General features: G+C 38.6%; 1 protein-coding gene and 1 long non-coding RNA gene across 7 annotated transcripts in view; one reads left to right on the forward strand and one right to left on the reverse strand.

Annotated features, from left to right (window-relative positions):
- LOC129721506 (uncharacterized) overlaps nucleotides 1–27659 on the reverse strand; it is a 521585-nt gene that overhangs the window by 123194 nt on the left and 370732 nt on the right. The window lies entirely within an intron of this gene.
- LOC129721508 (uncharacterized) lies at nucleotides 6987–8199 on the forward strand. The gene is made up of 4 exons (XR_008727408.1): nucleotides 6987–7145; nucleotides 7208–7332; nucleotides 7395–7821; nucleotides 7922–8199. It is a non-coding gene; the product is annotated as an uncharacterized LOC129721508 (long non-coding RNA).

The following is a 27659-nucleotide window of genomic DNA, read 5'->3' on the forward strand; positions in this document are numbered from 1 at the left end:
ACGATCAAACCGTTGATGAGATCAAAATTACTTTGACAGAATTACTTGGTATAGCCCCTACCCAAGTAATTCTGATGAAACAAAAATCACGAGGCGAAAACAGTCAGCGAACTGGAATTTCCCTTGTAAATTATTTAATTCATTTTAACCGTAGTGAGGTTAATAACTTAAAATTTTTCGAAAAAGCACATGCTTTATGACACGTGCGTGTAAAATGGGAATTATATCGAAAGTTTGGCGGAGGTGAAAAGCATATCACCCAATGCCGTGTTTGCCAACGTTCTGGCCATGGTTCAAAGTTTTGTAACATGGACCAAAAATGCCTCATTTGTGGAGACTCTTCTCACAAAAAGGACACATGTCCTGTGAAAGAGAGTAAAAATTTTCGCTGTGCGAATTGTAACGGCAACCATATGTCGAATTTTTATCAATGCCCAGCCCGTTTAGCAATTGTTGAGGCAAGGCAAGGTAAACAAAATTCAATTTCTCAATTAAAACCAACTTCAAAACAAAATTCTCCAAGCGTACCAGTGACGCATAGTTTACCTACTCCTTTGCATACCCGTTTAACTTATGCACAGGTTACAGGTAGTTCGAACATTATACCGCCTAGTGTTGGTAGTTCTAAAATGACCGTTAATATGGGTAAGCAAAACACGCTAGAAAATAATTGTACACCTATTACTCCAGCTAATATTGCTGCCGAAAATATTTTTTCTAATGTCAACTGCCTGGGGCCTATTACGACAGGTAAACTTTCTTTTTTGCAACAGGCAATGTTCGATCTTATGAACGCAATGTTGCAGGCAAAATCAATGTTTGAAGCCATTCAAATAGGCACAAATTTTACTATTAAAATTGTTTCTCATTTAAAATTTAGCAATGATTTTAAATAAAACAATTAAAATATTAAATTGGAATGCTCGCTCATTGAAGGCCAATGAGAATGAGTTTTTTAATTTTTTAACAGTAAATAATGTGCATATTGCAATTATTACTGAAACATTTTTGAAACCTAAAATATGATCCCAATTACGTGGTTCATAGATATGATAGGATTCAGGGTTCCGGCGGTGGAGTTGCAATTGTTATTCATCGCCGAATCAAACATCGTGCTCTTCCCCATCTTGAGACGAAAGTTATTGAAACTTTGGGAATTGGAGTTCAAACTGAACTTGGGATTTTATTTATTGCCGCAGCATATTTACCATTTCAATGCACACGCGAGCACAAAAATTATTTTAAAGGTGATTTACAAAAACTCACCAGAAATCGTTCGAAATTTTTTATAATCGGCGATTTTAACGCTAAACATCGTTCATGGAATAATTCTCAAAGTAATTGAAATGGCAAAATTTTATTCAATGATTTTTCTTCAGGATACTATTCTATTTTATCTCCGAATAGTCCTACATGCTTTTTTTCTGTAAGAAACCCTTCAACAATTGATTTGGTGCTAACAGATCAAAGTCATGTATGTAGTGATTTGATCACACATGATGACTTTGATTCTGACCATCTTCCAATAACTTTTTCTTTATCACATGAATCAGTTCTAAACCCTATGAGCTCTGTTTTTAATTATAACAAGGCTAATTGGGAAAGATACAAAATTCATATTGAGAGAAATTTCAATAATGAGCTTGATTTGCAAAACGAAGTGAATATTGATTCCGCTTTGGAAGCATTAAAATGGGCAATTGTTGATGCCAGGAATTATTCTGTTCCAAAGGCTCAAGTGAAATTTGATTCACCAATAATTGACGAAAATCTTCAACTTCTAATTCGTTTGAAAAATGTCCGCAGACGTCAATATCAACATTCTCGTGACCCTGTTTTCAAAACTATTTATAAAGATTTACAGAAAGAGATTAAACATAGATTGACTCTTCTGAGAAATCAAAATTTTGAGACTAAAGTTGAAAAACTGAAACCATATTCAAAACCTTTTTGGAAGCTGTCGAAGACTCTCAAGAAACCTTCAAAGCCTATTCCAGTTTTAAAAGATGGTGAACGTTTTCTTGTATCCAATGAACAAAAGGCTCAAAGACTTGCTCAGCAGTTTGAGAGTGTTCATAACTCAAATTTGAATTTTGTGAGTCCAATTGAAAATGAAGTCACACGTCAATTTGATTTAATTTCTTCCCAGAATTTTTTACCTGCAGAAATAATTGAAACTAACTTGAATGAGATTAAATCAATTATTAAAAATTTCAAAAATATGAAAGCACCTGGTGACGATGGAATCTTTTATATACTAATCAAACATCTCCCTGAAAGCACAATGGAATTTTTAGTAAAAAATTTCAATTGCTGCTTCAAAATTGCATATTTTCCCAAATTATGGAAAAATGCAAAAATTACTCCCATTTTAAAACCGGCTAAGAACCCAGCTGAAGTTTCAAGTTATCGACCAATCAGTTTGCTTTCTTCAATAAGTAAACTGTTTGAGAGAATTATTCTTAACAGAATGATGTCACACATCAACGAAAATTCAATTTTTGCAAATGAACGGTTTGGATTTCGCCATGGGCATTCCACAACTCATCAATTGCTCAGAGTTACTAATATGATACGAGCTAACAAATCCGAAGGTTATTCCACTGGAGCTGCTCTTTTAGACATAGAAAAAGCATCCGACAGTGTTTGGCATAAAGGTTTGATTGCGAAATTGCAATCTTTTAATTTTCCAATTTTCCTAATCAAAATTTTAAAAAATTATCTTACTGATCGAACTCTGCAGGTTGTCTATCAGAATTCAAAATCTGATAGATTTCCTGTCAGAGCAGGTGTACCTCAAGGTTCAGTCTTGGGTCCAGTCCTGTACAACATATTCACTTCAGATCTCCCTGATTTGCCTCCAGGATGCACAAAGTCATTGTTCTGCGATGACACAAGCATTTCCGCAAAAGGAAAAAGTCTTCGTGTCATATGCAGTCGATTGCAGAAAAGTTTAGATATTTTTTCTTCCTACTTGCAAAAGTGGAAAATCTCTCCCAATGCTTCTAAAATTCAAATGATAATTTTTCCGCATAAGCCTAGGGCTTCTTTCCTCAAGCCAAACAATAATCACGTTGTCAAGATGAATGGGGTTATTTTAAGTTGGTCCGACAAGGTTAAGTACTTGGGACTAATTTATGATAAAAAACTTATTTTCAAAGAGCACATTGAGAGTATACAAGCCAAGTGCATCAAATATACGAGATGTTTATATCCTCTCATTAACAGGAATTCTAAACTTTGTTTAAAGAACAAACTTTTGATTTACAAACAAATCTGGTCAAGTTGCTGTTCAACAAGGAAGAAAACGCTCCAAAGGATTCAGAATAAAATTCTGAAAATGATTTTGAAGCGTCCTCCTTGGTTTGGTACACTCGAATTACATAGACTTACTGGTGTTGAACCATTAGAAGCTATGTCAAATAAAATTATTAACAATTTTCGACAAAAATCGTTGCAATCCTCAATTGCTACGATAAGCTCTCTTTATAGCCAATAAGTTAGCAATTAAGTTAGTTGTAAGTTTACTTCCCCTTTTCTGACAAGTAGGCTTAAATCCCTACGAATGATAAGTCCTAATTGCGAAAGCAAACAAATCCTAACAATTAAAATTAAAAATTTCTAACAGTGTTGAGAAGTCACCATTTGTGATTGGACACACATACTCATTATTTATTAATATTTATCATAAATACTTAAGCTACTAACAAATCCCCCCTTTAAAAAAAAAGAGTCCAGCTATGGAAGATAATGCACGCTATGATTTTCCGGATAAACTGGTACGATTTATCGAAACTACCTTTGATCGAGTGATGTGTTACATGTGCTTTTCCGGGACTCTCAAATCCCTTCGAAGTGCACCGAGGGTTGAAACAAGGAGATGGACTATCCAGCGTATTGTTCGTATTGAAACTTTGCGACGACGGAGGCAACGCCAGTTTGAAAGTGGAGCTAAGGTGAGTTGGACTAGAAATTAATGCCTCGAAAAACAAATAAATGGATCCAAAGAAACCAACATTCGCTTCACACGAACGATGATCATAGATGGCGATGAACTCGAAGAGGAAGATGAGTTCGTATAATTGCTATCTCTGGTAACCCCCGAAAATAACGCAAGTAAGGAGTCCAAGGGACGTATTCAAGCTGGAAATATGCTTCCGCACGAAACTGACGATAGACAAAACCTTAATTAGACCAGTAGTTCTCTGTAGATTTGAAACCGAAATGTTTCTTACGGAGAACATACGCGCACTGGTCATTTGAAAGGAAAATGTTGCGAACAACATTTGGTGGAGTACAAATTAAAAGCGGAGATCGGGAGCGTGAAATTATTTTCAATGGTGCGATTTTTTGTCGCATTCGGGATATGAAAATATATGACACCACCAAAATGCTTCGCAAACTTTTAACTACCACCTCAACGAGGACAGAGTTTCGTTTTGTCGCAATTATGCTTTCAAAACAGCGAACTGACAGCGTGCAGTTAAGCGACCCAATTGTTGAAAGAAAATTTTAAATCCAATCTTCACCCATTTGTCTAAACGGGTTGTCATTGAGAATGCTCTCCCCGACAGGTGAAAACAAACTTATCCATTGTAAAACACTGTGTTAATTATTTATTAACTTTCTGTTTTCCGAGACACGATTTCCCACCGTCTACAGTTTCCCTTCAACTTTGCATGCCATCCGAGACACACCACCAAGCTTCTTTCGAAGCTCGGCGAAAACTGTTGCACATCCTTACGTTTTTTTTCTTCTTTCATTTCATAAGCATAAAGAACAAACCGGCGGCACTGCATTATGTGCTCTTTCGGGCGTCGTCGTACAGAAGCGAATATTTGTTTTCCCATGTGGCAACCGGTACGAGTTCTACTCCATTCTGCTTTCGAGGTGGAACACGGTGGGTTTCTCGCCTGGTGGCCTGGCCGGGAGTGGCTTAAAATTACCGTTTTCATCGTTCGGGACCGAAACAGGACCAGGATTCGACCCGGGTGGTATGGCAACCGGGCGGCGGAAGTTAATTTGCCTTGCGTGTCGAAGAGTAATTCCAGCTGCCGGGAGATGATAAATCGTGTTGAACCAGTCAGCCGTGAAGCTCCGCTCCCAAAGGGAAAACGGCGGATAGTGAAATCCTTTCTGCACACCAAAACTGGTTAGCAGGGTAAGTTATTAGTGTGTCTTCAAATGGCCCGTCGCTCGCAACGAATGGCTAAATAATGAATTGTGGAGGCAATTGTTCGTCCCGGTGGGAACTTCTCTTTTATGCGCCTTTGAAGAGCGACTCCGTTTCGAAAGGTTGTTCGTTAAAATGAATTGTTTTGATTACTTTATAATAGGATGAATGTTCAAGGCAATCTGGTCATTCCCATTCTTCGTGGAATGACTTCAACGAAGCGAACAGATTTAAATTAAACCACATCATTTTCCAACAAAATTAGTGCAATTTCACAATAACCGCTTTGATGAATGTGAATTAATGCACCAATAAGAACATAATACGGAATGGTGCAATACAATAAAAAACGAAAAACAAGGATATATCATCATTTTGCATGAATAAATATGTACGAAAGAAAATTTGAAATGACGGGCAATTTAGGGCACAAAACTTGTCGTGCTCCGCCGTATACAATAGGGACTAATTGTGGTTGACTCACGGTAGCTTTATAGCATCTTGTTCGGTTTTAACCTAAGTATTAGCAATAGCAGAAGCAGCCGGTGCGTTCCACGACAATCTCTTTGGGATGCAATTTGCATAAACTCCGTTTATGCGTAATTTAGTACCCATTATGATTATGGCGTATTCGCCCGTCTCCCGTGTTCAGATCACATAATTGGGTTAGACGTGATAACGCATCTACGGTTTTCCATTTTCGAGTCCTGTTAGTATCATTAAATATTAGTCTCGAATACGATTCGAGTGTAAACTTAAAATATTCAAGTGTATTCAACATCCATAGTCGCTGTTTTTTTCATTTTCTGTGAGCCATTTAAATCCCTTTCACCGCTTCAATCGGCTATCGAATGACAAATACGTCGCATCTCTCGCTATCATGGGAGATGATAAATTCGAAATTGGCAGCACTTGTGTCTTTTCAATTGGTACACCTCATCGCCGGCCGGAGACTCGCCAGCCGGCATTTCCACGATTGAAACTGGCCAGCCGCATTATGGGAAACTCTAACCGGGCGTAAAGATGCAATTTGCAGATTGAAATCAAATTAGTTACGATTACGCAACCTAATGGTCCATTTGAATTTACAGCTCGGTCAACCGTGTGTGAAACGGAGACACAAACCGCACCGCAGCTGTCAACTTACTCGTGGTTCCCGATTTCGTTACGATCGATACTTTTTTCTCCTACGTGGGAGCGGTAGCTTTGTTGGAATGTTCTTACTAGGGGCAACTGCGATAACGATAACTTCTGGTTCTGAAAATAGTGTCATTCAGTCATTCGAATACAAAAATGTGGCTGGTTTCTTCTGAAGCATAATCGCTTTTGAAATGCAAAAATCAAATAATTTTATAAAAGTTTTCGTCATTCTATGCTTTTATTGCCGGATTTGAATATGCGTCAGCTCATAACTCTAAGCTGTCTGCAGCAAATGTTCGAACTAGGGAGAATTAACCTATCCTATACTGCCTATCCAAGCCTAATTATATCAGCGTCCATAAGATTTGTGTAGAACATGTGACAACTGTGCTTGGAACACCAAATTAACTTAATTTATGAGAAAATTTGAGGAATTTTCAGGAAAATTCTTATCTATCCAATCTACATCACAAACACTTATAAATTTCGATTTATTTTAAGAGAAAATGAGATAATCTGACGAGTGGTCCACTATAGGTTAATTTACCCTATATTCATGATCGTATTGGAAACGTAGCACTTGTTATAATCAGCTGACCTTTGACGGTTGATCGCGTTAGTATGTCTGAGCGCGTTAATAATCTCCGTTGTTGGAATTCCCCGGTTAATCGATAAGCGCTCCTGCATTGGCTTAAACCGTTCAGTAGTCATCTTCCGACAGAAGAAGAACGATCGTGTGAATAAACTTAACACATTATGAGACTATTGTTTGTGAACTTCGTGCTATTTATTGGTTTAGTTTCAACTATTGCCATACCTATTGAACAAAATGGTGGTTATAAACCGGAAAAAAGACTCTCAGCAAAAGTGAATAACTCGTTCATCTGTTTTTAGGGTACAGCGAGAATCAAATACACTCAACCACATACAAATATCAGTATATAGCAGATGCCTACACGTATTCGCCGTTTGCTCCAAAAACAAGTCCCACAACAACAACGACGACGACGACAACAACGGTATGAATTCTTCAGCGTTAGCTGACAATAATCGTTCATTTTGATTTTTTTTTGTCTTGCAGACTCCCAAACCGAAGAAAGTTGTTTGGTATAATCCAAAAACATGGGGTTAACAGTGGAATTGGTCAAAAATTTCAACAAACAATTGTGTACTCTACATCTTCAAAATGATGATACAAGAGTTTGATTTTTTTTCTGTTTATTGCTGAACGATTAGTAACATTATTGCTGTTTTCACAGAATGAGACACACACGAATTAAACCTAACATATTACTGCCGATTGGAATCGAACTGTCTGATATAAATTGTTATTAATTAAACATCTCTAATTATTATAAAATTCATACCTTAGAAACTAAAGTTGATTGAAATTCAAATTGTATCCTCGCTTTTCACTTTCGCTTTGCAGAATATTGATTACTATAGAAAAAAACAATTAGGCTGCTCCGAGCTCACCGAACAAACCCCAATCCAACAAACAGCAAAAGGTAAAAAACCCAAATTGATCCTCTAGCAGTGAGACCCAGACTTCCTCATTCAATCTTGTTATTTGTTTAAGAAGACTTACGCGAGCACTTCAATTTTCAGGAAAAAATACACCTTGATAACATTTGCTGGATTTGGTTATCGCTCTAAATAACAAATTTTTGGTAGACAACACCTAAACTACACCGAACATTTGGAACATAACATTAAATCACATATGAAAATACATTAACACATGAAAATAATATGAAATAATAATGTTTCAAATATATGACGCGAGTTTTTTTTTGATCGTGGTATAATCAAAACGTCACTGTACTCATATTTAGGTTGAACTTGATGCTATAAAGACTCAATAAAGTTATATATAGACTTAATAATATATCATAAATTATCATTTTAGATTCGATTATTTAAACTAGGATTTTTTTCTATTTCAAATATGACTTTCTTTTCACAACTTTTGAACAACGTCTTCAATCATAATAATTCACCAGTTAACCCGGGCTAGCCCGTTCATCTCATATCAGTATTGTTAAAATCGGTTGTGTAGTTCCTGAGATAATGAAGTTTCGTGATTTTCACATTCTGATACATTACAGACGAAGTTACAGTCCGATTACAGTAAAATTCAATAGGGTGTTATGAGGCAGCTAGACCTTTCATTGGACACCAATTTCGTGAAAATCGGTTCAACCAACTCTGAGAACATGTTTCTTTCCAGAACTTCTGAACTACATGTCCTAAAGTTCAAAAGTTAAGGGTTTTTTAGGTAGCCCGTTCATTTAAAACAAATTTTGTGAAAATCGTTTATGTAGTTTCTGAGATAGCGAGCCTTTGTGATTTTCACATTTTGTTAAATAATATTCAAACTAAAAATCCGATTACAATAAAATTTAATAGGGTTTTATGGGGCTACTAGACCTTTCATTTGAGAATAATTTTGTGAAAATTAATCCAGCCATCTCTGAGGAAATCGAGTGAGATTGAAAAGTTACACATATACACATACACACACATATAGAAAATGCTCAGCTCGTCGAACTGAGACGAGTGATATTTGGCCCTTTGGAGCACTTCGATACCTTCGAATTTAACTATGATTGTTATACCTTTCTAGGAGAAAGGCAAAACTACAAACTATTAACCTTGATGCGTAGCCATAAATTGAAGATCTCAAAATTTTGATATAGTAACTATTTTAAACAACCGTTTTTGACATCATGAACCGCCGAACTGGTACTGAAACGGTTCGCTACAAAAACGAAGGTAGCTTGAATTACAATACATCGTCCAAAATAGGACATTTTTTTATTACGCTAGTTATCTTTATTATTTCATTGGTCCGCGGTAAAAATTGATGAGTGAGGTAAAGGTTTTTAAAAGAGTTTCAAACTTGCAAGTTATAGAAACTGATGTCCCAAAAGAAAACTTGCTGGAATAGACAACGGTTGTGTACAGTACAGGTGGTGTAGAAGGCCGCTGGTTCAGCATTGCAGCGGTACATGATTGAAATTCGTATGCAATAGAGATGGTCGGGTTTGATGTATTTCAAACCCGTACCCGACCCGAACCCGAAAGTTTTTTATTCGTTCAAACCCGAACCCGACCCGAACCCGAAAATTTTATTTCATTGAAACCCGAACCCGACCCGAACCCGAAATTGTGAAACCCGAACCCGACCCGAACCCGAGATTTCATAGATTTTATAATCGGGTCTCGGGTTTTAATACCCAAACCCGACCTGAACCCGACATTTTCAAACCCGAACCCGACCCGAACCCGAAAATATTTTTTTCACAAATATTTTTTTCACAATTTTTTTCTCTAGCTGCATAGAAAAAATGGCAACACTGCTGTGATGGTGTATACCAGTTTATCACATATATATGGCTGCCTACTACTGAACCGATCGACATGAAAATTTGTATGTAAGAATTTTTGGGGCCGGGGAAGGTTCTTATGATAGTTTTAGACCCCCATCTCCTTTGGAAGAGATGGCCCCCACACAAATGAAACACAAATGTTTGCATAACTCGAGAACTATTCTAGCAAATGAAGCCAAACTTGGCACTTTGATATATTGAGAAGCAAGAAATATTTCTGTGATAGTTTGACACTCCTACCTACTCTGGAAGGAGGGGCTCCCATATAAACGAAACACAAATATTCCGGTTTCTGGAAATGGCTAAAAGCGACCAAATACTACACAACATGGCTGATCCCGTAATTGTGCCGATGCATAGAAGTCAAATATCAAGCTCAAACCATTTTGAATTTAAATACGGCGACTTCCGGCTTTTGGAAAACAACCCAAAGGCACCGATTACCACGCTATACGGATATTTTCGGAAACAGAATGATGCACAGAAGCACAGAAGCGACCCCGGACACAATTTGAATTTTGAGATGGAGACATCCGATTACTAGAAAACAGCCGAAGGTGACCAAATACCACCTAAGAAGCGTATCTCCGTAATCGTAACGATGCCACGTAAAATCACCCTCATAGACCATTTTCAATTCTGAAATGGCGACTTCCGGTGTCTGAAAAACAGCCGAAAGTGGCCAAATACCATCCAACATGGGAATAGCTGGAATGGCCATATGTAGCTCCTATTTTCCACGTTTGAATATTCGGAAACACGCCTGGAGGCATCCAAATGGAGAAGCCTGCTCCTAGATCGATCACGTACTGGTTGACGGTCGGCACTTTTCGGATGTAACTGATGTTAGGTCTTTTCGGGAAACAAACATTGACTCTGACCATTATCTCGTCGTTTGTAAGACCCGCGCACGGTTGTCGAACGTGCTGAAATCTCGCACAGAGGGGACGACGCGTTTCAACATTCAGCGGTTGAAAGCTTATGGCGTGGCAGCAGAACATGCCAGAGAGCTGGACCAATGGATCGCAGAGCAGCAGGAGGAAGGAGTGGAAGACATCCACGGCGCCATCGAAACGACTGCAAGAGAGGTGGTAGGTACGACGCGTGGAAGATGCCGAGAGCCAGAGAGCGACAGATGAGAAGAACCGTGCCAGGGGCCGCATGTTCACTGCTGCCGAAAATAGAACCCACCGTCGGAAGAAGCGCGAGTACGAGGAGCAGGTGCTTGCCAGCGCAGAGGACAGCTATGCTCAAAACGAAGTGCGGAGATTCTATAGTACTGTCAACAGAGTCGGACGCAGGAATTTCCCTGTGCCGGTCATGTGTAATGACAAGGACGGCAACCTGAAAAACGGCAAGGTCGCTGGGAAGGACGGTATCCCGGCTGAACTTCTAAAAGCGGGAAGCGAGTGGCTGTACTATGCGATCCACCAGATAATACTAAGGATCTGGCTGGATGAAAAAATGCCGAACGACTGGTTGGAAGGCCTCATATGCCTCTATCTATAAGAAGGTCTATCGATTGGATTTTGGCAACTATCGAGGCATAACGTTGCTCAACTCCGCATATAAAGTGCTTTCCCGTATCCTGTTTTTCAAATTGAGACCGTTAACGGAATCCTTTGTTGGCAAGTACCAGGCTGATTGTCGACAGGGGCGTTCCACGACGGATCAAATCTTCACCCTGCGACAGATCCTCGATAAGTTTCGGGAGTACAACTTACCGACTCGCCATCTGTTTGTGGATTTTAGGGCGGCATACGACTCAGTGAAAAGAAACGAGCTGTGGCAGATCATGCTGGAACACGGTTTCCCTATGAAACTTAAGCTGAGTCGTATGACACTGGAGGGATCAAAACCGTGCGTGCGGATAACTGGCGAGACATCAGCCGCGTTCGTAACGTTGGATGGACTGAAGCAGGGGGATGCGCTCTCCAACTTGCTGTTCAACATCGCTCTTGAAGGTGCAGTACAGAGCAAACGTTGAAAGAAACGGTACGATCATCACGAAATCTCACATGCTTCTTGGTTTTGCGGACGACATCGATATCAGCGGTATCAACTGTAAGGCCGTGGAGGAGGCCTTCGCAGCTTTTAAGAGAGAAGCAGCGATTGGGACTTGTCATTAACTCTGCAAAAACGAAGTACATGGTAGCTGAGCGTGGGAGTCCCCGTAGTGTTGGTGCTGAGGTGGAGATAGATAGGGAACGATTTGAAGTGGTTGACGAATTCGTTTATCTTGGTACACTTGTGACATGTGACAACGACATGAGCTGTGAAGTGAAACGCAGCTGCGAACAGGGCCTTCTACGGACTACGTAACCAGCTATGGTCCCGTAGTTTGCAAACTCGCACAAAACTAGCGCTGTATAGGATGCTGATACTCCCGGTGGCCCTTTACGGATATGAAGCATGGACGCTGAAGGAAGCTGATCGACGAGTGCTCGGAGTTTTTGAGCGTAAAGTTCTGCGATCGATACTTGGCGGTGAACTGGAAGATGGAGTGTGGCGCAGACGCATGAATCACGAGTTGTACCAGGTATACAAATATGCTGTTATAGTGAAGGTAATACAGTAGGGCAGGCTTCAGTGGGCTGGACATGTAGCCAGAATGCCTGACGAGGGAGCTGCCAAAACTATCATCAGTAGAGAACCAGGAAGAGGCCGTTGACTCCGTGGTAGGCCTCGCACGCGGTGGAATAAGATGCACGATCTGCTGGTGTACGAGGAGACTTGAGAACGGCTGCCCAAAACAAGAAGCTGGACATCTCTAATTCGTTTGGCCCTAGACCGGTGAACGGTCCGTTATCCAACAAAGTAAGTAAGTAAAGTAAGTATGGGTATAGCTGGAACCAGAATAACGCTAAGACGCCAGAAATTAACTTCACATGCCATTTTAAAATTTAAAATGGCGACTTCCGTTCTCTGGAAAACATCCAAGAATGACTGAATACCATTCAATATGGGTATTTCCGGTATCAAATTGATGGCCAGATGAAAAAAAATTGATTCCACACGATTTTTAATCGTGAACGGCATAATATCGGAAGAGTAAACTCCTGAAAATACAAATTTACAGAAGAGTAAGAACCGGTGAATTCTTACATTCTTCATTCTTCGTGATAACAGTTCAATTGATATTTGTTTCTATGGACCCATACTTATTTGATGTCTCGAAGGTGAAGATTTTTCGAAAAGTTTTAATCAGCCCTCTTTCTTAAACAATTTGTTAACCTGATGTTAAAAAGAGAACATGCAGGTGGAGTAGAGCGCCGCTGGTCCATCATTCCGGCGGTGCATGATTTGAATTGAAAATTTTTGTAACGCTTATAAGCTTTGATTTATTTATATTTCATTTCACAATCGATGTTCACTTAATAATTGTGACCAGCATAATATGAAAAGAGTAAATTACTAGAAATAAAAATTCATAGGAGTGTAAGAGTCGGCAAATGAGTGTTAATTTTTTCTTCATTCACTAAGGTTTGTTCAGAATCTGTTTTTACATCTCACCATTGTTAGATGGTATTTTCTATTTTTACTTAACAGACAATCAACGTACATAAGTTGCATTCGTAATACATACTTGACAAGTAAAGAACAAAAAAGAACCTTTTTTTTTTTAAATTTTCATCTCGTTCCTATTAGTGATCCTGAACAATGGCTTCGAAATTATTTTCAGAATAAAATTCATGTAGGTTATAAGACAAAACCATTCATTTTTATCACGTAAGTATTGTTGGATTTGAGAGACTTGGTTGGATTTTGTTTTTGAGGAAATATAATTAGTTTTGATTTGAACCCATTGAAGAATTCCATCTTGGTTCTTTCTTTCACCAACAACGATAAAAAAATGTTATGTGAACAAAGTGAAAACGAAATTCTTTCGTGTATAGTTGAATAAATTCTCAAAAAAATATTATAAAGGAAGTCGAACTGAGTCTGACTGCGGACTCTGTAACTTTTGTAACTAAAAATTCTTCTAATTACATAGTTTATGTCACCATTTCATGCTACCCACAGGGCTGTATATCTTGTAGTATTCTAATTTTCAAATATCTCGAGACCCTGACGAGCTAGAAGTGTTAATTACACTTTTCGTATGAACAGCTCTATGTAGTTCTGTGCCAACCCTGCGGTCGTTATTTATTCGCTAGAGGAAGTAGCACCACTACGTCTTTGTTTTCTATACTGGGATGCATTCTGTGAAATTGGATGCATTCTGAAATCGGAGATGACTCTGCCAAATTTTCCATCAGATATTAAACGATAATAACAGCATAACCACATGAAGGATAACAATAACCAAAGAGTTGTTGGAGAGATAAAATTTCAGAGAATTTGTCATTAGGGTATCCAACATTAATATTTTATTGCTCAGATATAAAAAATAATGAAAAGTATCAGGAACAAATTTACGCAAACAATAAACAAATCACATACTAGCATGCCTAGCACAGACGAAATGAATATACACCAACCATTTTGCCCGTAAATGAGTAAGCCATGGACGTTTGGTGACTTAACAGGTGCTCGAAAATTTTAGCGAAGTGTTGAAATGTGTAACTTTGAAAAATCCGAGTTGTTTGACGTCTGGTTTAAGTCAGATTCGCTGGTACGAAATGGAAATATTATGAATTTTATTTATTTTAAGATTTTTAAAAGTTACACATTTCAACACTTTGCTAAAATTTCCGAGCACATGTTAAATCACCGAACGTCGATGGCTTACTCATTCACGGGCACTGGTTGTCAGATTTAAAGAAAAGTTGATTAAAAAATAATAAAAATCCAATAAAGTTGCAACTCAATTTCCGAAAAATTACTATCAATCCCCTTCGATTCCAGTACGATATACATACACAATTGGAGGGAATAAGTATCCAAATAAAATGAAACTGAAAGTAGCTGCCAACATCTGCCTTTCCACAAGATATGTTCTCTCAAAAATTGTGCCATAAAAGTGCAAAAACAGATCTAACTCCTCCAAATTAAGAGATAACGATACACTTTCTTCTAAAAAAATGTGACAATTAATCTTGGTTTAAAGTTTGTAGAACACTTGAACAATGGCAAAATTAAGATAAGACCGGTAACACGCAAAAACACATTTTAAGGGGGTGCTTTACTTTAATACCTTTTAAATTTGTCAGGTTCAGAGATAGAATTTTCCAATGTTCTACAAACTTGGTCGTAATAGCTAGTTCTACAATGTGTCGGAAGCAAGTTACCAGGTTCATCAAGAAATAAAAAAGTTAATTTTTTTATTTTGGTGTACAACCCCCTTAATGAAAAAAATTTATCGTCAAAATAAAGTACTCATAAAGCCGAGAAACTTTCTAGAAGACATCGAAATGCTAAAACCATGCGTTTCGTCACAAACACCAATGTCCTACTATTTTTGATTTCGTCTCACTGTGCGGCAGTGGGATAAAGGCATCCTTCTGATAACACAGTGGAAGGCTGTTTTTTGAGACTAAAAATTTTGTGAAAGACAGATTTTTATTGACAACCTTCCGAAAACGATTGTGAGTTACCAAAATACGGCAGAGCTTTTCACTGGAGGAAGTACTGGTCATTGTACCTACCGCTAAAGGTGCTGCTACCGCACAGAGGCAGTTTTTCACTAGAAAGAGTAGTGCCTCTGCAGATATCGCTATGCTGGTACCCGCTGCCGCTTCTGTTACTCAGTTAGGGCCATCCAGTAGTAAACTGATTGATTTGACCAGAGACAGGGTCTTATATTGCCCAAAAAGTGCATACACGGTTTACTGAGTATAGGACTTTGTCGACCGGGCTATAGAAAGGAAGCATTAGGCGACCAATCAGAGGTTAAAATCTGCGTTTCAACAAAGCTTAACAATTCTCAATAGTACAATTGTTCGAATAATCAAACTACAATGTTCTGCATTTGCGCAGATGCGTGAATAATTTTCTGTTTTCTGGAACTCAAAACGAAGATTTCGTCAGTTCCAAAAATTTATTGCAATTTTCGTGAGTGCCTGATACTTATTGGAACTGTCAAATGGGAGAACGAAGGAGGCTAATGAAATATTAGTAACGGATGACAACTGAAAACTTAGAATGATTTTTTTATTGCTGTCTAAAAGGGTATTTCTTCTTAGACTTGTTCTTCTCCTCAATATGCATGTGGAAAAAGCGGACATAAAATTCATCCCGCACTTCTTCTCCAGCATGGACGCTGCGTGTAGCAGTTTAATGCACCGCAGTTCTTCATTCTGAAAGCTGCTCACACCACAGCTGATCGAAAATTGAAATTTTGTTTTTCGCTTTCAACAGGCAATCTTCTTGAAAGACTACCTGTTGAAACGCAAAGTAATAAATTTGTTTTAAACGTTAACGAGTGTTTAGTGAGTAAATTTGGTTTGAGGTATTTCTGATTAAATTCTATAGTGAAGTGAAAGTGTAGTGAAGTTTTCCAGTTATGCCTGGAAAAAATAAAAAAGCTCGCTTTGATGCGGCTTCAAGGAAACGTGAGGCATCTCCTCCAAGTGACACTGAAATTTCGACTAACAGGTATGATATTCTTTCTTCCGTTGGGGATCAAGAAATTCAAACTTCTCATACTGAGCATAAAGCCGTTATGAAGAAGGTTAAAGTTCCGCCTATTGTGGTATATGTAGCAAATTTTAACGCATTTCGATCAGAGCTTTCATCGAATGTGAAAGTTAATTTTCAAATTGGCCGCCAAGGCGAAATTCGTATTTTGGCCGAATCTCTTGATGGCCATAAACATCTTTTACAGTATTTGACTGAAAAGATGTATAAATTTTATTCTTTTGATGCCAAAAACGAGAGACCGTTCAAGGCTGTTTTGAAGGGTCTTTCAAATGACCAAACTATTGAGGAAATTAAAGAATGATTGTCAGAATCACTTGGTTTTGCTCCCAACCAAGTAATTTTGATGAAACGAAAGGCAAATGCCAAAATTAATCAAACTGGAATACACCAGGAAAATTACTTAGTACATTTGATCGTACCAAAGTAAATAATTTGAAATGTTTGAAAAAAGCACGTGTTTTATTTAACGTGCGAATAAAGTGGGAAAATTTTAAGAGACATGGGGAAATCCATAATCTTACTCAATGTCGGAATTGTCAAGCCTATGGTCATGGAACTCGCAACTGCCATATGGCAGAAAAATGTATGATTTGTGGTGACACTGGTCACACGAAAGATATCTGCCCCGTGAAAGAGACCACTAATAGTTTCAACTGTGTAAATTGTGGGGGAAATCACAAATCTAATTTCTTTAATTGTCCTGTAAGGTCAAAAATTATTGCTTCCAGACAACGTCGGAATTCTAAGCAACCTGTTGTCAATGTGGGTATACAAAAGACTTTCAATACTGTTCAGGCATCACCAGCACTTTCATTAGCAGGTGTGTCTGTAGGTAATATTTCAGACAAAAAATCCTGTTCAGGCAACACCAGGCTGTTCATATGCCAGTGTCCTTACAGGTAATATTTCAAATTCAAACAGTAACAAACCATTCGTGTTTGGTGCTGAAAAGTCAGCCAGTATTGATTTAGGTAGTTCAACTCCAGAAAAGATTGAATACCTACAACAATCCATGCTGCAGCTAATGTCCGTTTTGTTGAACTGTAACTCGATGTACGAGGCTGTTCAAGAAAGTATAAAATTTACAACTAATATTGTTATGAAATTGATATTTTAAATAATGCTGTAAATTTTCTAAATTGGAATGCTCGCTCTTTAAAAGCGGAAGAGGATGAATTTTTCAAATTTTTAACAGTCCACGATGTGCATATTGCAGTTGTGACTGAAACGCTTTTAAAGCCAAATATTAAACTAAAAAAGAACCCAAATTACAAGGTTCATAGGTTTGATAGAATTGATGTTGCCGGTGGTGGAGTTGCAATAGTTATCCACCGTCGAATAAAACATCGTGTTTTACCCCATCTTGAAACCAAAGTTATCGAGAGTTTGGGAATTGAAATTGAAACAAGTATTGGCATTTTATTTATAGCCGCAGTGTATTTGCCTTTTCAATGCATTGGTGAGCGAAAAAATTATCTCAAGGGAGATTTGCGAAAACTCACAAGAACTAAATTTAAATTTTTAATCATCGGTGATTTTAATGCGAAACATCGATCTTGGAATAATGCTCAAAGCAATTCCAATGGAAAAATATTGTTTAATTGTTGCTCGGCTGGATTTTATTTTCAGTTTTATTTCCAAATGGTCCTACATGGTATTTCATCTATTAGAAATCCATCTACAATTGATTTGGTACTATCAAAACAAAGTCATTCATGCAGTGATTAATTAACTCATGCTGACTTTGATTCTGATCATCTTCCCACAACATTTTTTATTTCCCATGAAATTATTTTAAATCCCACTAGATCTGTGTTAAATTATCACAAGACTAATTGGGATAGATATCGTTCTACGATCGAAGAAAACTTGAATGATGATATTATTTTACAAAATAGTGCTGACATTGACAGAGCATTCGATAATTTTAGCAGCTTAATACTCAATGCCCGGAATTCATCAGTTCCTAAGGATCGAGTGGAATTTAATGCACCAATTATTGACAGTGAACTTCAATTTCTTATACGTTTGAAGAACATACGGAGTCGTCAGTACCAAAGATCTCGTGGTCCTGCTTTGAAAATTATTTATCAAGAATTACAAAAGGAAATTAAACATAGATTCACTCTCTTGCGAAATGAGAATTTCATGAGAGAAGTTGAACAACTAAAACCTTATTCAAAACCTTTCTGGAAACTTTCGAAAGTTCTTAAGAAACCTTCGTAGCCCATTCCAGTCCTTAAAGATGGTGATTGCATTTTTCTAACGAATGAACAAAAATCTCAAAAACTTGCTCAGCAGTTTGAGAGCGTTCATTACTCCAATTTGAACGTAGTATGTCCTATTGAAAATGAAGTAAACCAAAAGTATGATCAGATCACCACCCAAGAATTTCTTTCTGAAGAGGTATTGGAAACAAACTTGAATGAGGTGCGAACCATTCTCAAAAAATTCAAAAACATGAAAGCACCAGGAGATGATGGGATTTTCTATATCCTTATTAAAAGACTTCCCGAAAACTCTTTAAATTTCTTGGTAAAATTTTTTAACAAATGCTTTGCACTAGCACATTTTCCTACGAAATGGAAGTATGCCAAAGTCACTCCAATTTTAAAACCCGGAAAGAATCCAGCTGAGGCATCTAGTTATCGACCAATTAGTTTACACTTCTCTATTAGCAAACTTTTTGAAAGAATAATTCTCAATAGAATGATAACACATATTAATGAGAACTCAATTTTTGCAAATGAGCAGTTTGGTTTTCGTCATGGGCATTCCACTACTCATCAGTTACTTAGAGTAACAAATATGATTCGAACTAATAAATCTGAAGGCTATTCGACTGGAGCTGCGCTTCCAGATATAGAAAAGGCATTCGACAGTGTTTGGCATAAAGGTATAATAGCTAAAATGTCAAATTTCAGTTTTCCGCTTTACCTTACAAAAATGATACAAAGTTATTTAACTGACCGCACTCTTCAGGTTAACTATCTAAATGGTAAATCTAATAGATTGCCTGTTAGAGCTGGTGTACCTCAGGGGAGTATCTTGGGCCCAATCTTATATAACATTTTTACTTCTGATCTTCCTGATTTACCACCAGGTTGTGAGAAATCTCTGTTTTGTGACGATACAAGCATTTCCGCAAAAGGAAAAAGCCTTCGTGTTATATGCAGTCGGCTACAAAAAAGTTTAGATATATTTTCTTCATACTTGCAGAAATGGAAGATTTCCCCTAATGCTTCTAAAACACAGTTAATTATTTTTCCTCATAAGCCAAGAGTTTCATTTCTCAAACCCACCCATAACCACGTTATTAAGATGAACGGTGTGGTCTTAAATTGGTCTGATCAAGTTAAATACTTAGGGCTAATTTATGATAAGAATCTTACTTTCAAGGAGCACATTGAAAATATCCAGTCAAAGTGCAATAAGTATATCAAATGTTTATATCCTCTTATCAACAGGAATTCTAGACTTTGTCTCAAGAATAAACTGTTAATTTACAAACAAATTTTTAGGCCAGCAATGTTATATGCAGTTCCCATCTGGACAAGTTGTTGTACAACCAGGAAGAAGATACTTCAAAGGATTCAGAATAAACTTTTGAAAATGATTTTGAAACGTCCTCCCTGGTTTAGCACGAACGAGGTACATAGGCTCACTAATGTAGAAACATTAGAAAATATGTCAAGCCGAATTATCAACAAATTCCGACAAAAATCATTGCAATCCTCAATTGCAACGATTAGCTAACTTTATAGTCAGTAAGATAGTTTTAAGTTTTGTTTTATTCCTTTTTTTCCTTGACAAGTAGGTTTAATAATTTACCTACAATTACATTAACTTAACTGCGAAAGCTAATAACATTCAATGATATAAAAAAGCGTACAAATACATACATATATATATATATATATATATATATATATATATATATATATATATATATATATATATATATATATATATATATATATATATATATATATATATATATATATATATATATATATATAATAGTGTTGAAATATCACCATTTGTGGCAGAACACACAATACTAATTCTGAAAAGATATTAGTACATAAATAAATCATTACAAACATTCCCCCCCCCCGTATTAAAAAAAAAAAAAAAAACATGAGAGAAATCGGCTGAGTAGTTTTTCGGCAATCGTAAACGCGGTAGAGTCAGTTTTCAGCAAAACACCATTTCGAGATATTCGCGTAAAGTATTTCAAGTTTAACTTATAAAGCCGCTTGAAATCTCTCTAGCTTTTAATTGCTCAAATCTCTGTTTTGCAAACGGTTCCGAAGAAGTTGTACTTTTAAATACAGAGTAATAAATTTCTCTCATTTTCGTTTACTTGTTTCACATTGGCCTAATGCGAGGTCTATCACAAATATTCCAAGTGATCGAGAAATCCTGTTACGATTATTTATAGTCGTTTTACAGTATGCAGTAAAAACATTAATAAAATACCTTTTTTGAGTATGTTTTAGTATGAATACTGTGAATGACTGTAAAAGATCGTGGTAGGATTTCTTAATCACTATCCAACGTCCTGTTTAATCGCCCCAATAGCCATCGCAGGCAAAAATTGACTTATTTATTTACTTATAGGAGACAACGAGTATGCGTTATCCTCGACCACATACAAATATCAGCTAATAGCGTCGACGACTACAACGGTATGATATCTATTGTATGTTTATCTGCAGCGGTTTGTTCATTTTGTTTTTGTTTTTATTTTTAGACTCCAAAACCAGGGTTTGTCAAAAGGTGGTGGAAAGAAATAAAGGACTGGTGGAAGTCCTTTTGGTAGACACGATGTTTTCGTACACGGATCTGATTTAAAAACCGACAACATAAGGCATGAGTTGAAAAAAAATAAGATAATGTTGCAGCAGAATTAAAATAGAAACGAAACCGAAGTAAGAGAGTATTCGACCACAAATAGGATGCCTTAAAAATAGTAGAAGGGTGGTATTTAAGACAAGACCGCTTAGACTACGGTGTTTTTATATTTTCTTGAAAAAATAGTAGACGGAATTGTGACGCTAGTATTTGCTGAAATTTTATCTAACAGTGCATTTCTAAATGCTGAGACGTTAAAGCGATATAAATAATAATTTATACTAAAAGAATAAATCTCTTTTATATTCGAATCAGAAAAACCTTTGTTCGTAGCTGCACTACCAAGACAAACATTTAATTCAACGAATATCACTATTGAATATACGCTTATCACTATTGGAATTATGATTCGAACAATACTACTAACAAGTCCTGACATGTTCAGCAATGCTGTGCAGTGCTACGTACCAGTTGGTCCGTCTGCTGTGGAATGCAGCGATCGAATGAGTCGCCTGTTTAACCTTGCTGCGCTAAAATCAGCCGCTGCTCTACCGCTTGCGAGTTGAGCCATTTTACAGTTAGAGTCAACCGTCCTTTAACTGCACTAATCGGTTGTACAATGTTGCCTGGATTTCTGCAAGCTCGAGCTTTCATACGTGACTACTGAGAAAACTTGCCAAGATAGAGGGTGATATCCAACCATGACACAGATTTTAATTGAGTACAATTTGGTAGAATGTAAAAAATAGAAATATTTATCCGTCTTGTGGAAGTTGATTCACCCATTTCAAAACAGCATCATTGTAAGCTCTAGCTGTCTGTATCTCGTAACTACCAAGCAAAGATATGACATAAAAAAATGTCACAGAAATTTCGAAATTGACAGTTTCATAACTCGGTAATATATATGTTTAAAAGTCTGTACAGGGCATTTCTGTGTACTTTTAGATACCTTCATTTGGTCCTTCAGGGCTTCGAATGAATACACCTCGATCAAATAAATCTGAGAAAAATTACAGGTGGGTTGCGTGCATAGCCAAGGTCGCAAGGTTGTAGTAGAATTATTTAACAAAAGAAAGAACCCGGCTGCTTGCCGTGCCAGATTTTTTTTAGTTGCCGAATCTGCTTACCGAGAAACAAAAACGAAAATTGGATGTGTGCTCATTGAGAAAACTTTTAACTCATTTTACCGATAATTTATGCTACTTGAAGGATCCTGTTTCGATCTAAATTCTAAAGAAAAATCGATCTAAATCTAAAAAAATCGAACGCGGCTGTATCCCTATGTTAGGGGCGGCGTACAACAGCGTTTGACTCGGAGCGGGCGACTGAATCACGAAACGCGGTGCCACACCAGCTATATCTACGACGAGCAGCCCTGTCGCGAGACTAGGTATCGCAGCCTTAGTAAGGCAGCATACCGAATATAAATTACTACAAACAATCCAGATATAAATAATCGGCATGGACCTAGGCGAATGAAAGGATAACGATTAATGTTGGAAACTCGATACTTGGAATGTAAGGACTTTACTCGAATCGTCACGTGCAGGTATCCTGGCTAGAGAGCTACAAAAGGTGAATGTGGTGTGGTTGGCCGAAAACGGGAGATATATCCTATTGCGGACACTTCATTAAAGTTCCACATCTACCACAGTGGCGGCGTGAAAGCAGAAAGGGGAGTCGGTTTCGTGCTCAAAGGGAAACAGATAAAGCGTGTCATTAGATGGAGGCCGATCAGTGACCGTATATGCGTGTTGAGAATTAAGGTCAAATTTTTCAACTACAGCCTGATAAATGTGTACGCACCGACCAACGACCAAGAGAATGCAAAGTTCTATGAGTTCCTGGAAAAGACGTATAATGAGTGCTCAAGACATGACATCAAGATCTTAATCGGGGATGCAAATGCGCAGGTCGGGCAGAAGAACTTCTTCCGCCCCGTAATTGGTAGAAAAAACCTCCACTCTACTACGAACGAAAACGGCCTGAGGTTTGTCAATTTTCTTAGAGATGCCTGCTCGCAGACCATGTTCTGATTGATTGTCAGCACTTTTCAGACGTTACAGGCGTGAGGTCGTTTAGAGAACCTAACGTTGACTCGGATCATTATCTCGTGGTATCCAAGATTCGCGCCAGGTTGTGGACAACGTGTTAAATCTAGACAACAAGGAGGATACAGTTGAACGCCCAGCGGCTATCGACTGGATAAGTGGCTACAGAGTACCTGCAGAAGGTTGATGAGCGGATTGACGATCAAGTTGGAGTTAACCAGCACCACAGCGGGAGAAGTGTTGGGTACATCTGCGACAGCCACGTCCAATGAGTAGTTCGACGCTAAGTGCCAGCGAGCGACGGATGAAAAGAACCGCGCCAGAGTTTACATGTTAGCCACGGCTGTAACTTGTCAGAGCGTAGAAAGATGCCGGGAAGCTAGAGCTGCTGAAAAAAGACTTCATCGCCGGAAGAAACGACAGCATTGGGAGCGTATTCTTGCGGAGGCGGAAGCAACCCTCCAGGCACGATGCGAGAAGCTTGTACAACAAGATTAATGGAATCAGGAACCGAAACGTGTCGGCCACTGTCGATAGGGAGAGGAACCTGATTACTGATAGAACGGGGGTGGCCAGGCGTTGGAAGGAACACTTTAGTGTGCCGTTGAATGATGAAGAAAACAGCGTAGTCGAAAGGAACAGGATGGTGCTTGAGGATGATGGCAAATATGTGGACCCACCATCCATGGACAAAGTGGAGAAAGCATTGAAAGAGCTGAAAAACTGTTAGGCAGCTAGTAAAAATGGCATTTCAGTTTGGTCCGATGAAGAATTACCCTCGGACTGGTCGGAGGGTCTCATATGTCCGATCTACAAGAAAGGCCACCGCCTGGACTGTAGTAACTATCGGGGCATACCCCTTCTCAACATCTTTTACAGAATTCTCTCAAAATCTGTACCATAGATTGAAGCCGTTGCAGGAAACCTTTTTTGACGAATACCAGTGAGGTTTTCGAGGGGGATGCTCCACTACGGACCAAATGTTCACCCCTGCGACAGATTCTCGATAAATTTCAAGAATTTAACTCATCATCTGTATATAGGTTTTAGGACAGCGTACGATACAGTTAAGAGAATTGAGTTATGGCGAATTATGCTCAAACATGGTTTTCCAATAAAACTTATTAGGTTTATGCGTGCCACCCTTGAAGGCTCTACATCATGCGTCAGGATAGCCGGTGAGATATCGGACTCCTTCGTGACATTAGCTGGTTTGAAGCAGGGAGACGAGCTGTCCAACTTATTGTTCAACATCGCATTGGAGAATGCTATACGGAGGACTGGGGTGCAAAGAAGCGGCACCATCATTACGAAGTCTCACAGGCTTCCAGGGTTCGTGAACGATTTCGATATCATTGGTATCAACCGTAGAGCAGTGAAACAGGCCTTCGGACCTCTCAGGAGGGAAGCTGCGAGAATAGTGCTTATCATTAACTCTGTCAAAATGAAATACACGGTGGCTGGTAGAGAGCGTGGTAGTTATATGGAGAAACTTTTGAAGTAGTCGACGAATTCATTTACCTGGGTACATTAGTGACATGTGACAACGAGATAAGCAGTGAGATAAAAAGGCGGATAGGAGCTGCAAACCGGACCTTCTATGGATTATGTAACCAGTTGAGGTCCCGTAGCCTGCCAACCCGTACTACACTTGCACTATTCAAAACACTAATACTTCCCGTGGCCCTCTACGGTCATGAAGCATGGATGTTGAAAGAGGTCGATCGGCGAGCTCTTGGTGTTTTTAAGCGTATAATTTTGCGTTCAATCCTTACCAGCAAACTAGAAAATGGTGTTTGAAGCAGACGCATGAACCATCAAGTGAACCAAGTGAACAAATTGGCGGATATAATCAAGCGGATAAAACACGGCAGGTTGCAGTGGGCTGGACATGTAGCTAGAATGCTGAAAGAACGACCAGCGAAGACTATATTTAGCAGAAATATTCAACTTTTCCAAGGAGTCACACCAATCAAACAAACCGTGTTAGCCCTAAAAATATTTTTTATCATCAATACCGTTCCAAAATAACATTTTTCAACAATTGTTCAAAATGAGACGGGTTTCAAAAAATTTAACCAATAGCACAAAATTTTGCTTATTGAAATGTCTAGGCCAAGTTTCAGTCAAATCAAAAATGGTCGATTGAATTGGTTGCCCGATTGAAATGCTAATATTAAATCCAGCTTTCACGAGAAATAAACAACCGATGCATATTTTACACGAGCCTAATACACACAGCGTAACATTATTTCAAGGTTATTTTTTTATACATATTTTTAAATAGAAGACTAAAGCCATTCATTTGATACGGCTCGATTATGGGCGCCAGCTCCATAGAATTATTGGGGGGCACAATAGTTTCGAAAAAATCTAATTTATCTGAATCTAGATATTTTTTTCGCGGCTATTTTTACGCGGATCCCAGAATTTACGCGTTTTTTACGCGGATTTCGGAATTCAGACTGTATTTTTTTCTTACACGGATTTCGGAATGTCTTTACGCGGATTCCGGAATTTACGCGTTTCTTTTACGCGGTTTCCTTTTACGCAGCACGTATCCTCGCGTGAAAAGCGAGTTTAGTGTATTGCAGTACATTTTAATGTGCAATAAGGCAATCCACGGGTGACGTTTTTTTGCTTGTACGTTTGTTATTGTTGCTGTTTTTCAAGCTGCAAAATCAAAACACGACCAAAACCGAAATCTTTTAATGTCGGCAATAATATCAAAAGTGATTTTATATTGTTGTATTTAGGATTGGCACTCGCGATACTAGAGCACCGATCGGATAACATTTGTTTTTCACGCTTCTGGATCCGGATTGCATCCAAGTTGAGACCGATCGAACGGATCGGAAATACATAAAGCTGTCATAAGTTGAAAACAGACTGAAATCAGCTGATCGCAACTGTCTCGTGGATTGCCTTATACGTCTTGACGTCAAGTGATTGGAATGACAGTTTCGATGGTAACTATCATAGACCACAGTTTAGCAAAATGGCGTGGGTTTTTTTTTCTAAATTTTTATAGAAAATTTACTAAACCTTCGCGATAACATGTTCTCAGGTTATGCGTGCTTTAGTAAAGCACCTTGAACTGACGGATTTCGCAGAAAAAAATTGATTTGGGCGCAGGAAGGTTTCCCCGTAGAATAAATCACCCAGTCAAACCAAGAACAGTGACGAGCATAGAAAATCCAATATTCTGCCAACTTCAGCCTCATCACAAAACATCAAACAACTGACCGAACAGTGCGAGATAGCGAAAGCCAGCCACCGAACAAACGTCAACTAATTGCCGTTTATTTGTAAACAAGTGTAGCCGCAAACAGTCCAAGTACCGCGAGTTACTTTCACTACCATCACACTGATTCCGATGGCTGGAATGCGTCACCAGCCGTGGTTGAGGATTTCGACTTAACACGCGATCACTTGCTGTGCTTCCCATTATAGCTCTCTTCCCTCTCCAACACCTCTCCATCAGCAACAGCAAAGGCAGCATAACAATCGGCATAAAAAACGTAACAACACGCATAGCCCGCTTTGACATCGAGCTTTGGCGGCAGAGCATCATGAGGATCAGCCAGATATTCGTAATCGCATCGAGAGTGAGAGTGGTGATCCTTCCCGGCATCCGGTAACCGGTTTGTAGTACTCCAGCGGTCCAGCCGGAGTCTTTATGGCAGACAAGGAACTTGTTTTGCGTTCGTGTCTGCTGCGCAATCGTGAAATAAAAAATCTCCCGTACTGAGCGATTATGTTGTCCTCTTCGCCCATCGCACCGCACCGACCTTCAGTTGAAAGTGAAACTTCCCAAACCGTGGCCAATGGTGGGCCCGGCCGGATCATAAATAGTGGACCCACCTGCATCCAGCGCGGTATCAATTCATTGAGAAAGTTACAGGCGCGGCGTTAGGTGCAAGTTCAGGTGCGAATCGTTTCGATGATTCGACTAGATTTGGTCATTTAGTTTGTTGACCTCAGAGGATTAACCGCCGCCGGCTAGCACCTCTCAAAACGTGATTGTTGACAATGGTCATTTGCAGACCGCAACCAACGGCTTTTGCCGCGAGCTGTGCGTAGTTGGCAGGGGAAATTTGCCCGCTCAGGGGGTAAACGGAACTGGCAGCAACTGTAATTTGCGCACTACTGCAATCAACTCGCTTCGGTCGGTGGCGTGAAACAAACTAACAGAAATCATTTTTATGAATGCGCTTTGTGACATTCGAGCTGGCATTACGTAAATTCTCATCGGTTCGTTTTTGACGCTTCCTTAGCGAATGCTCAATAAAACACACTTTATTATGCTGAGGATCCGATAAACGTACGACGATGTGGCAATTCGAATATGAGATTTACACGAATATTTAAAGGTATTAAAACTGTGATTCAATCTCGATCCGGCATCCCACGGTTCCGTTGGAGCACGCATGACACGGTGAGGCTTTTAACATCTCTATT

This window comes from Wyeomyia smithii, chromosome 2, assembly GCF_029784165.1.
Source record: "Wyeomyia smithii strain HCP4-BCI-WySm-NY-G18 chromosome 2, ASM2978416v1, whole genome shotgun sequence".
NCBI classification, from domain to species: domain Eukaryota; kingdom Metazoa; phylum Arthropoda; class Insecta; order Diptera; family Culicidae; genus Wyeomyia; species Wyeomyia smithii.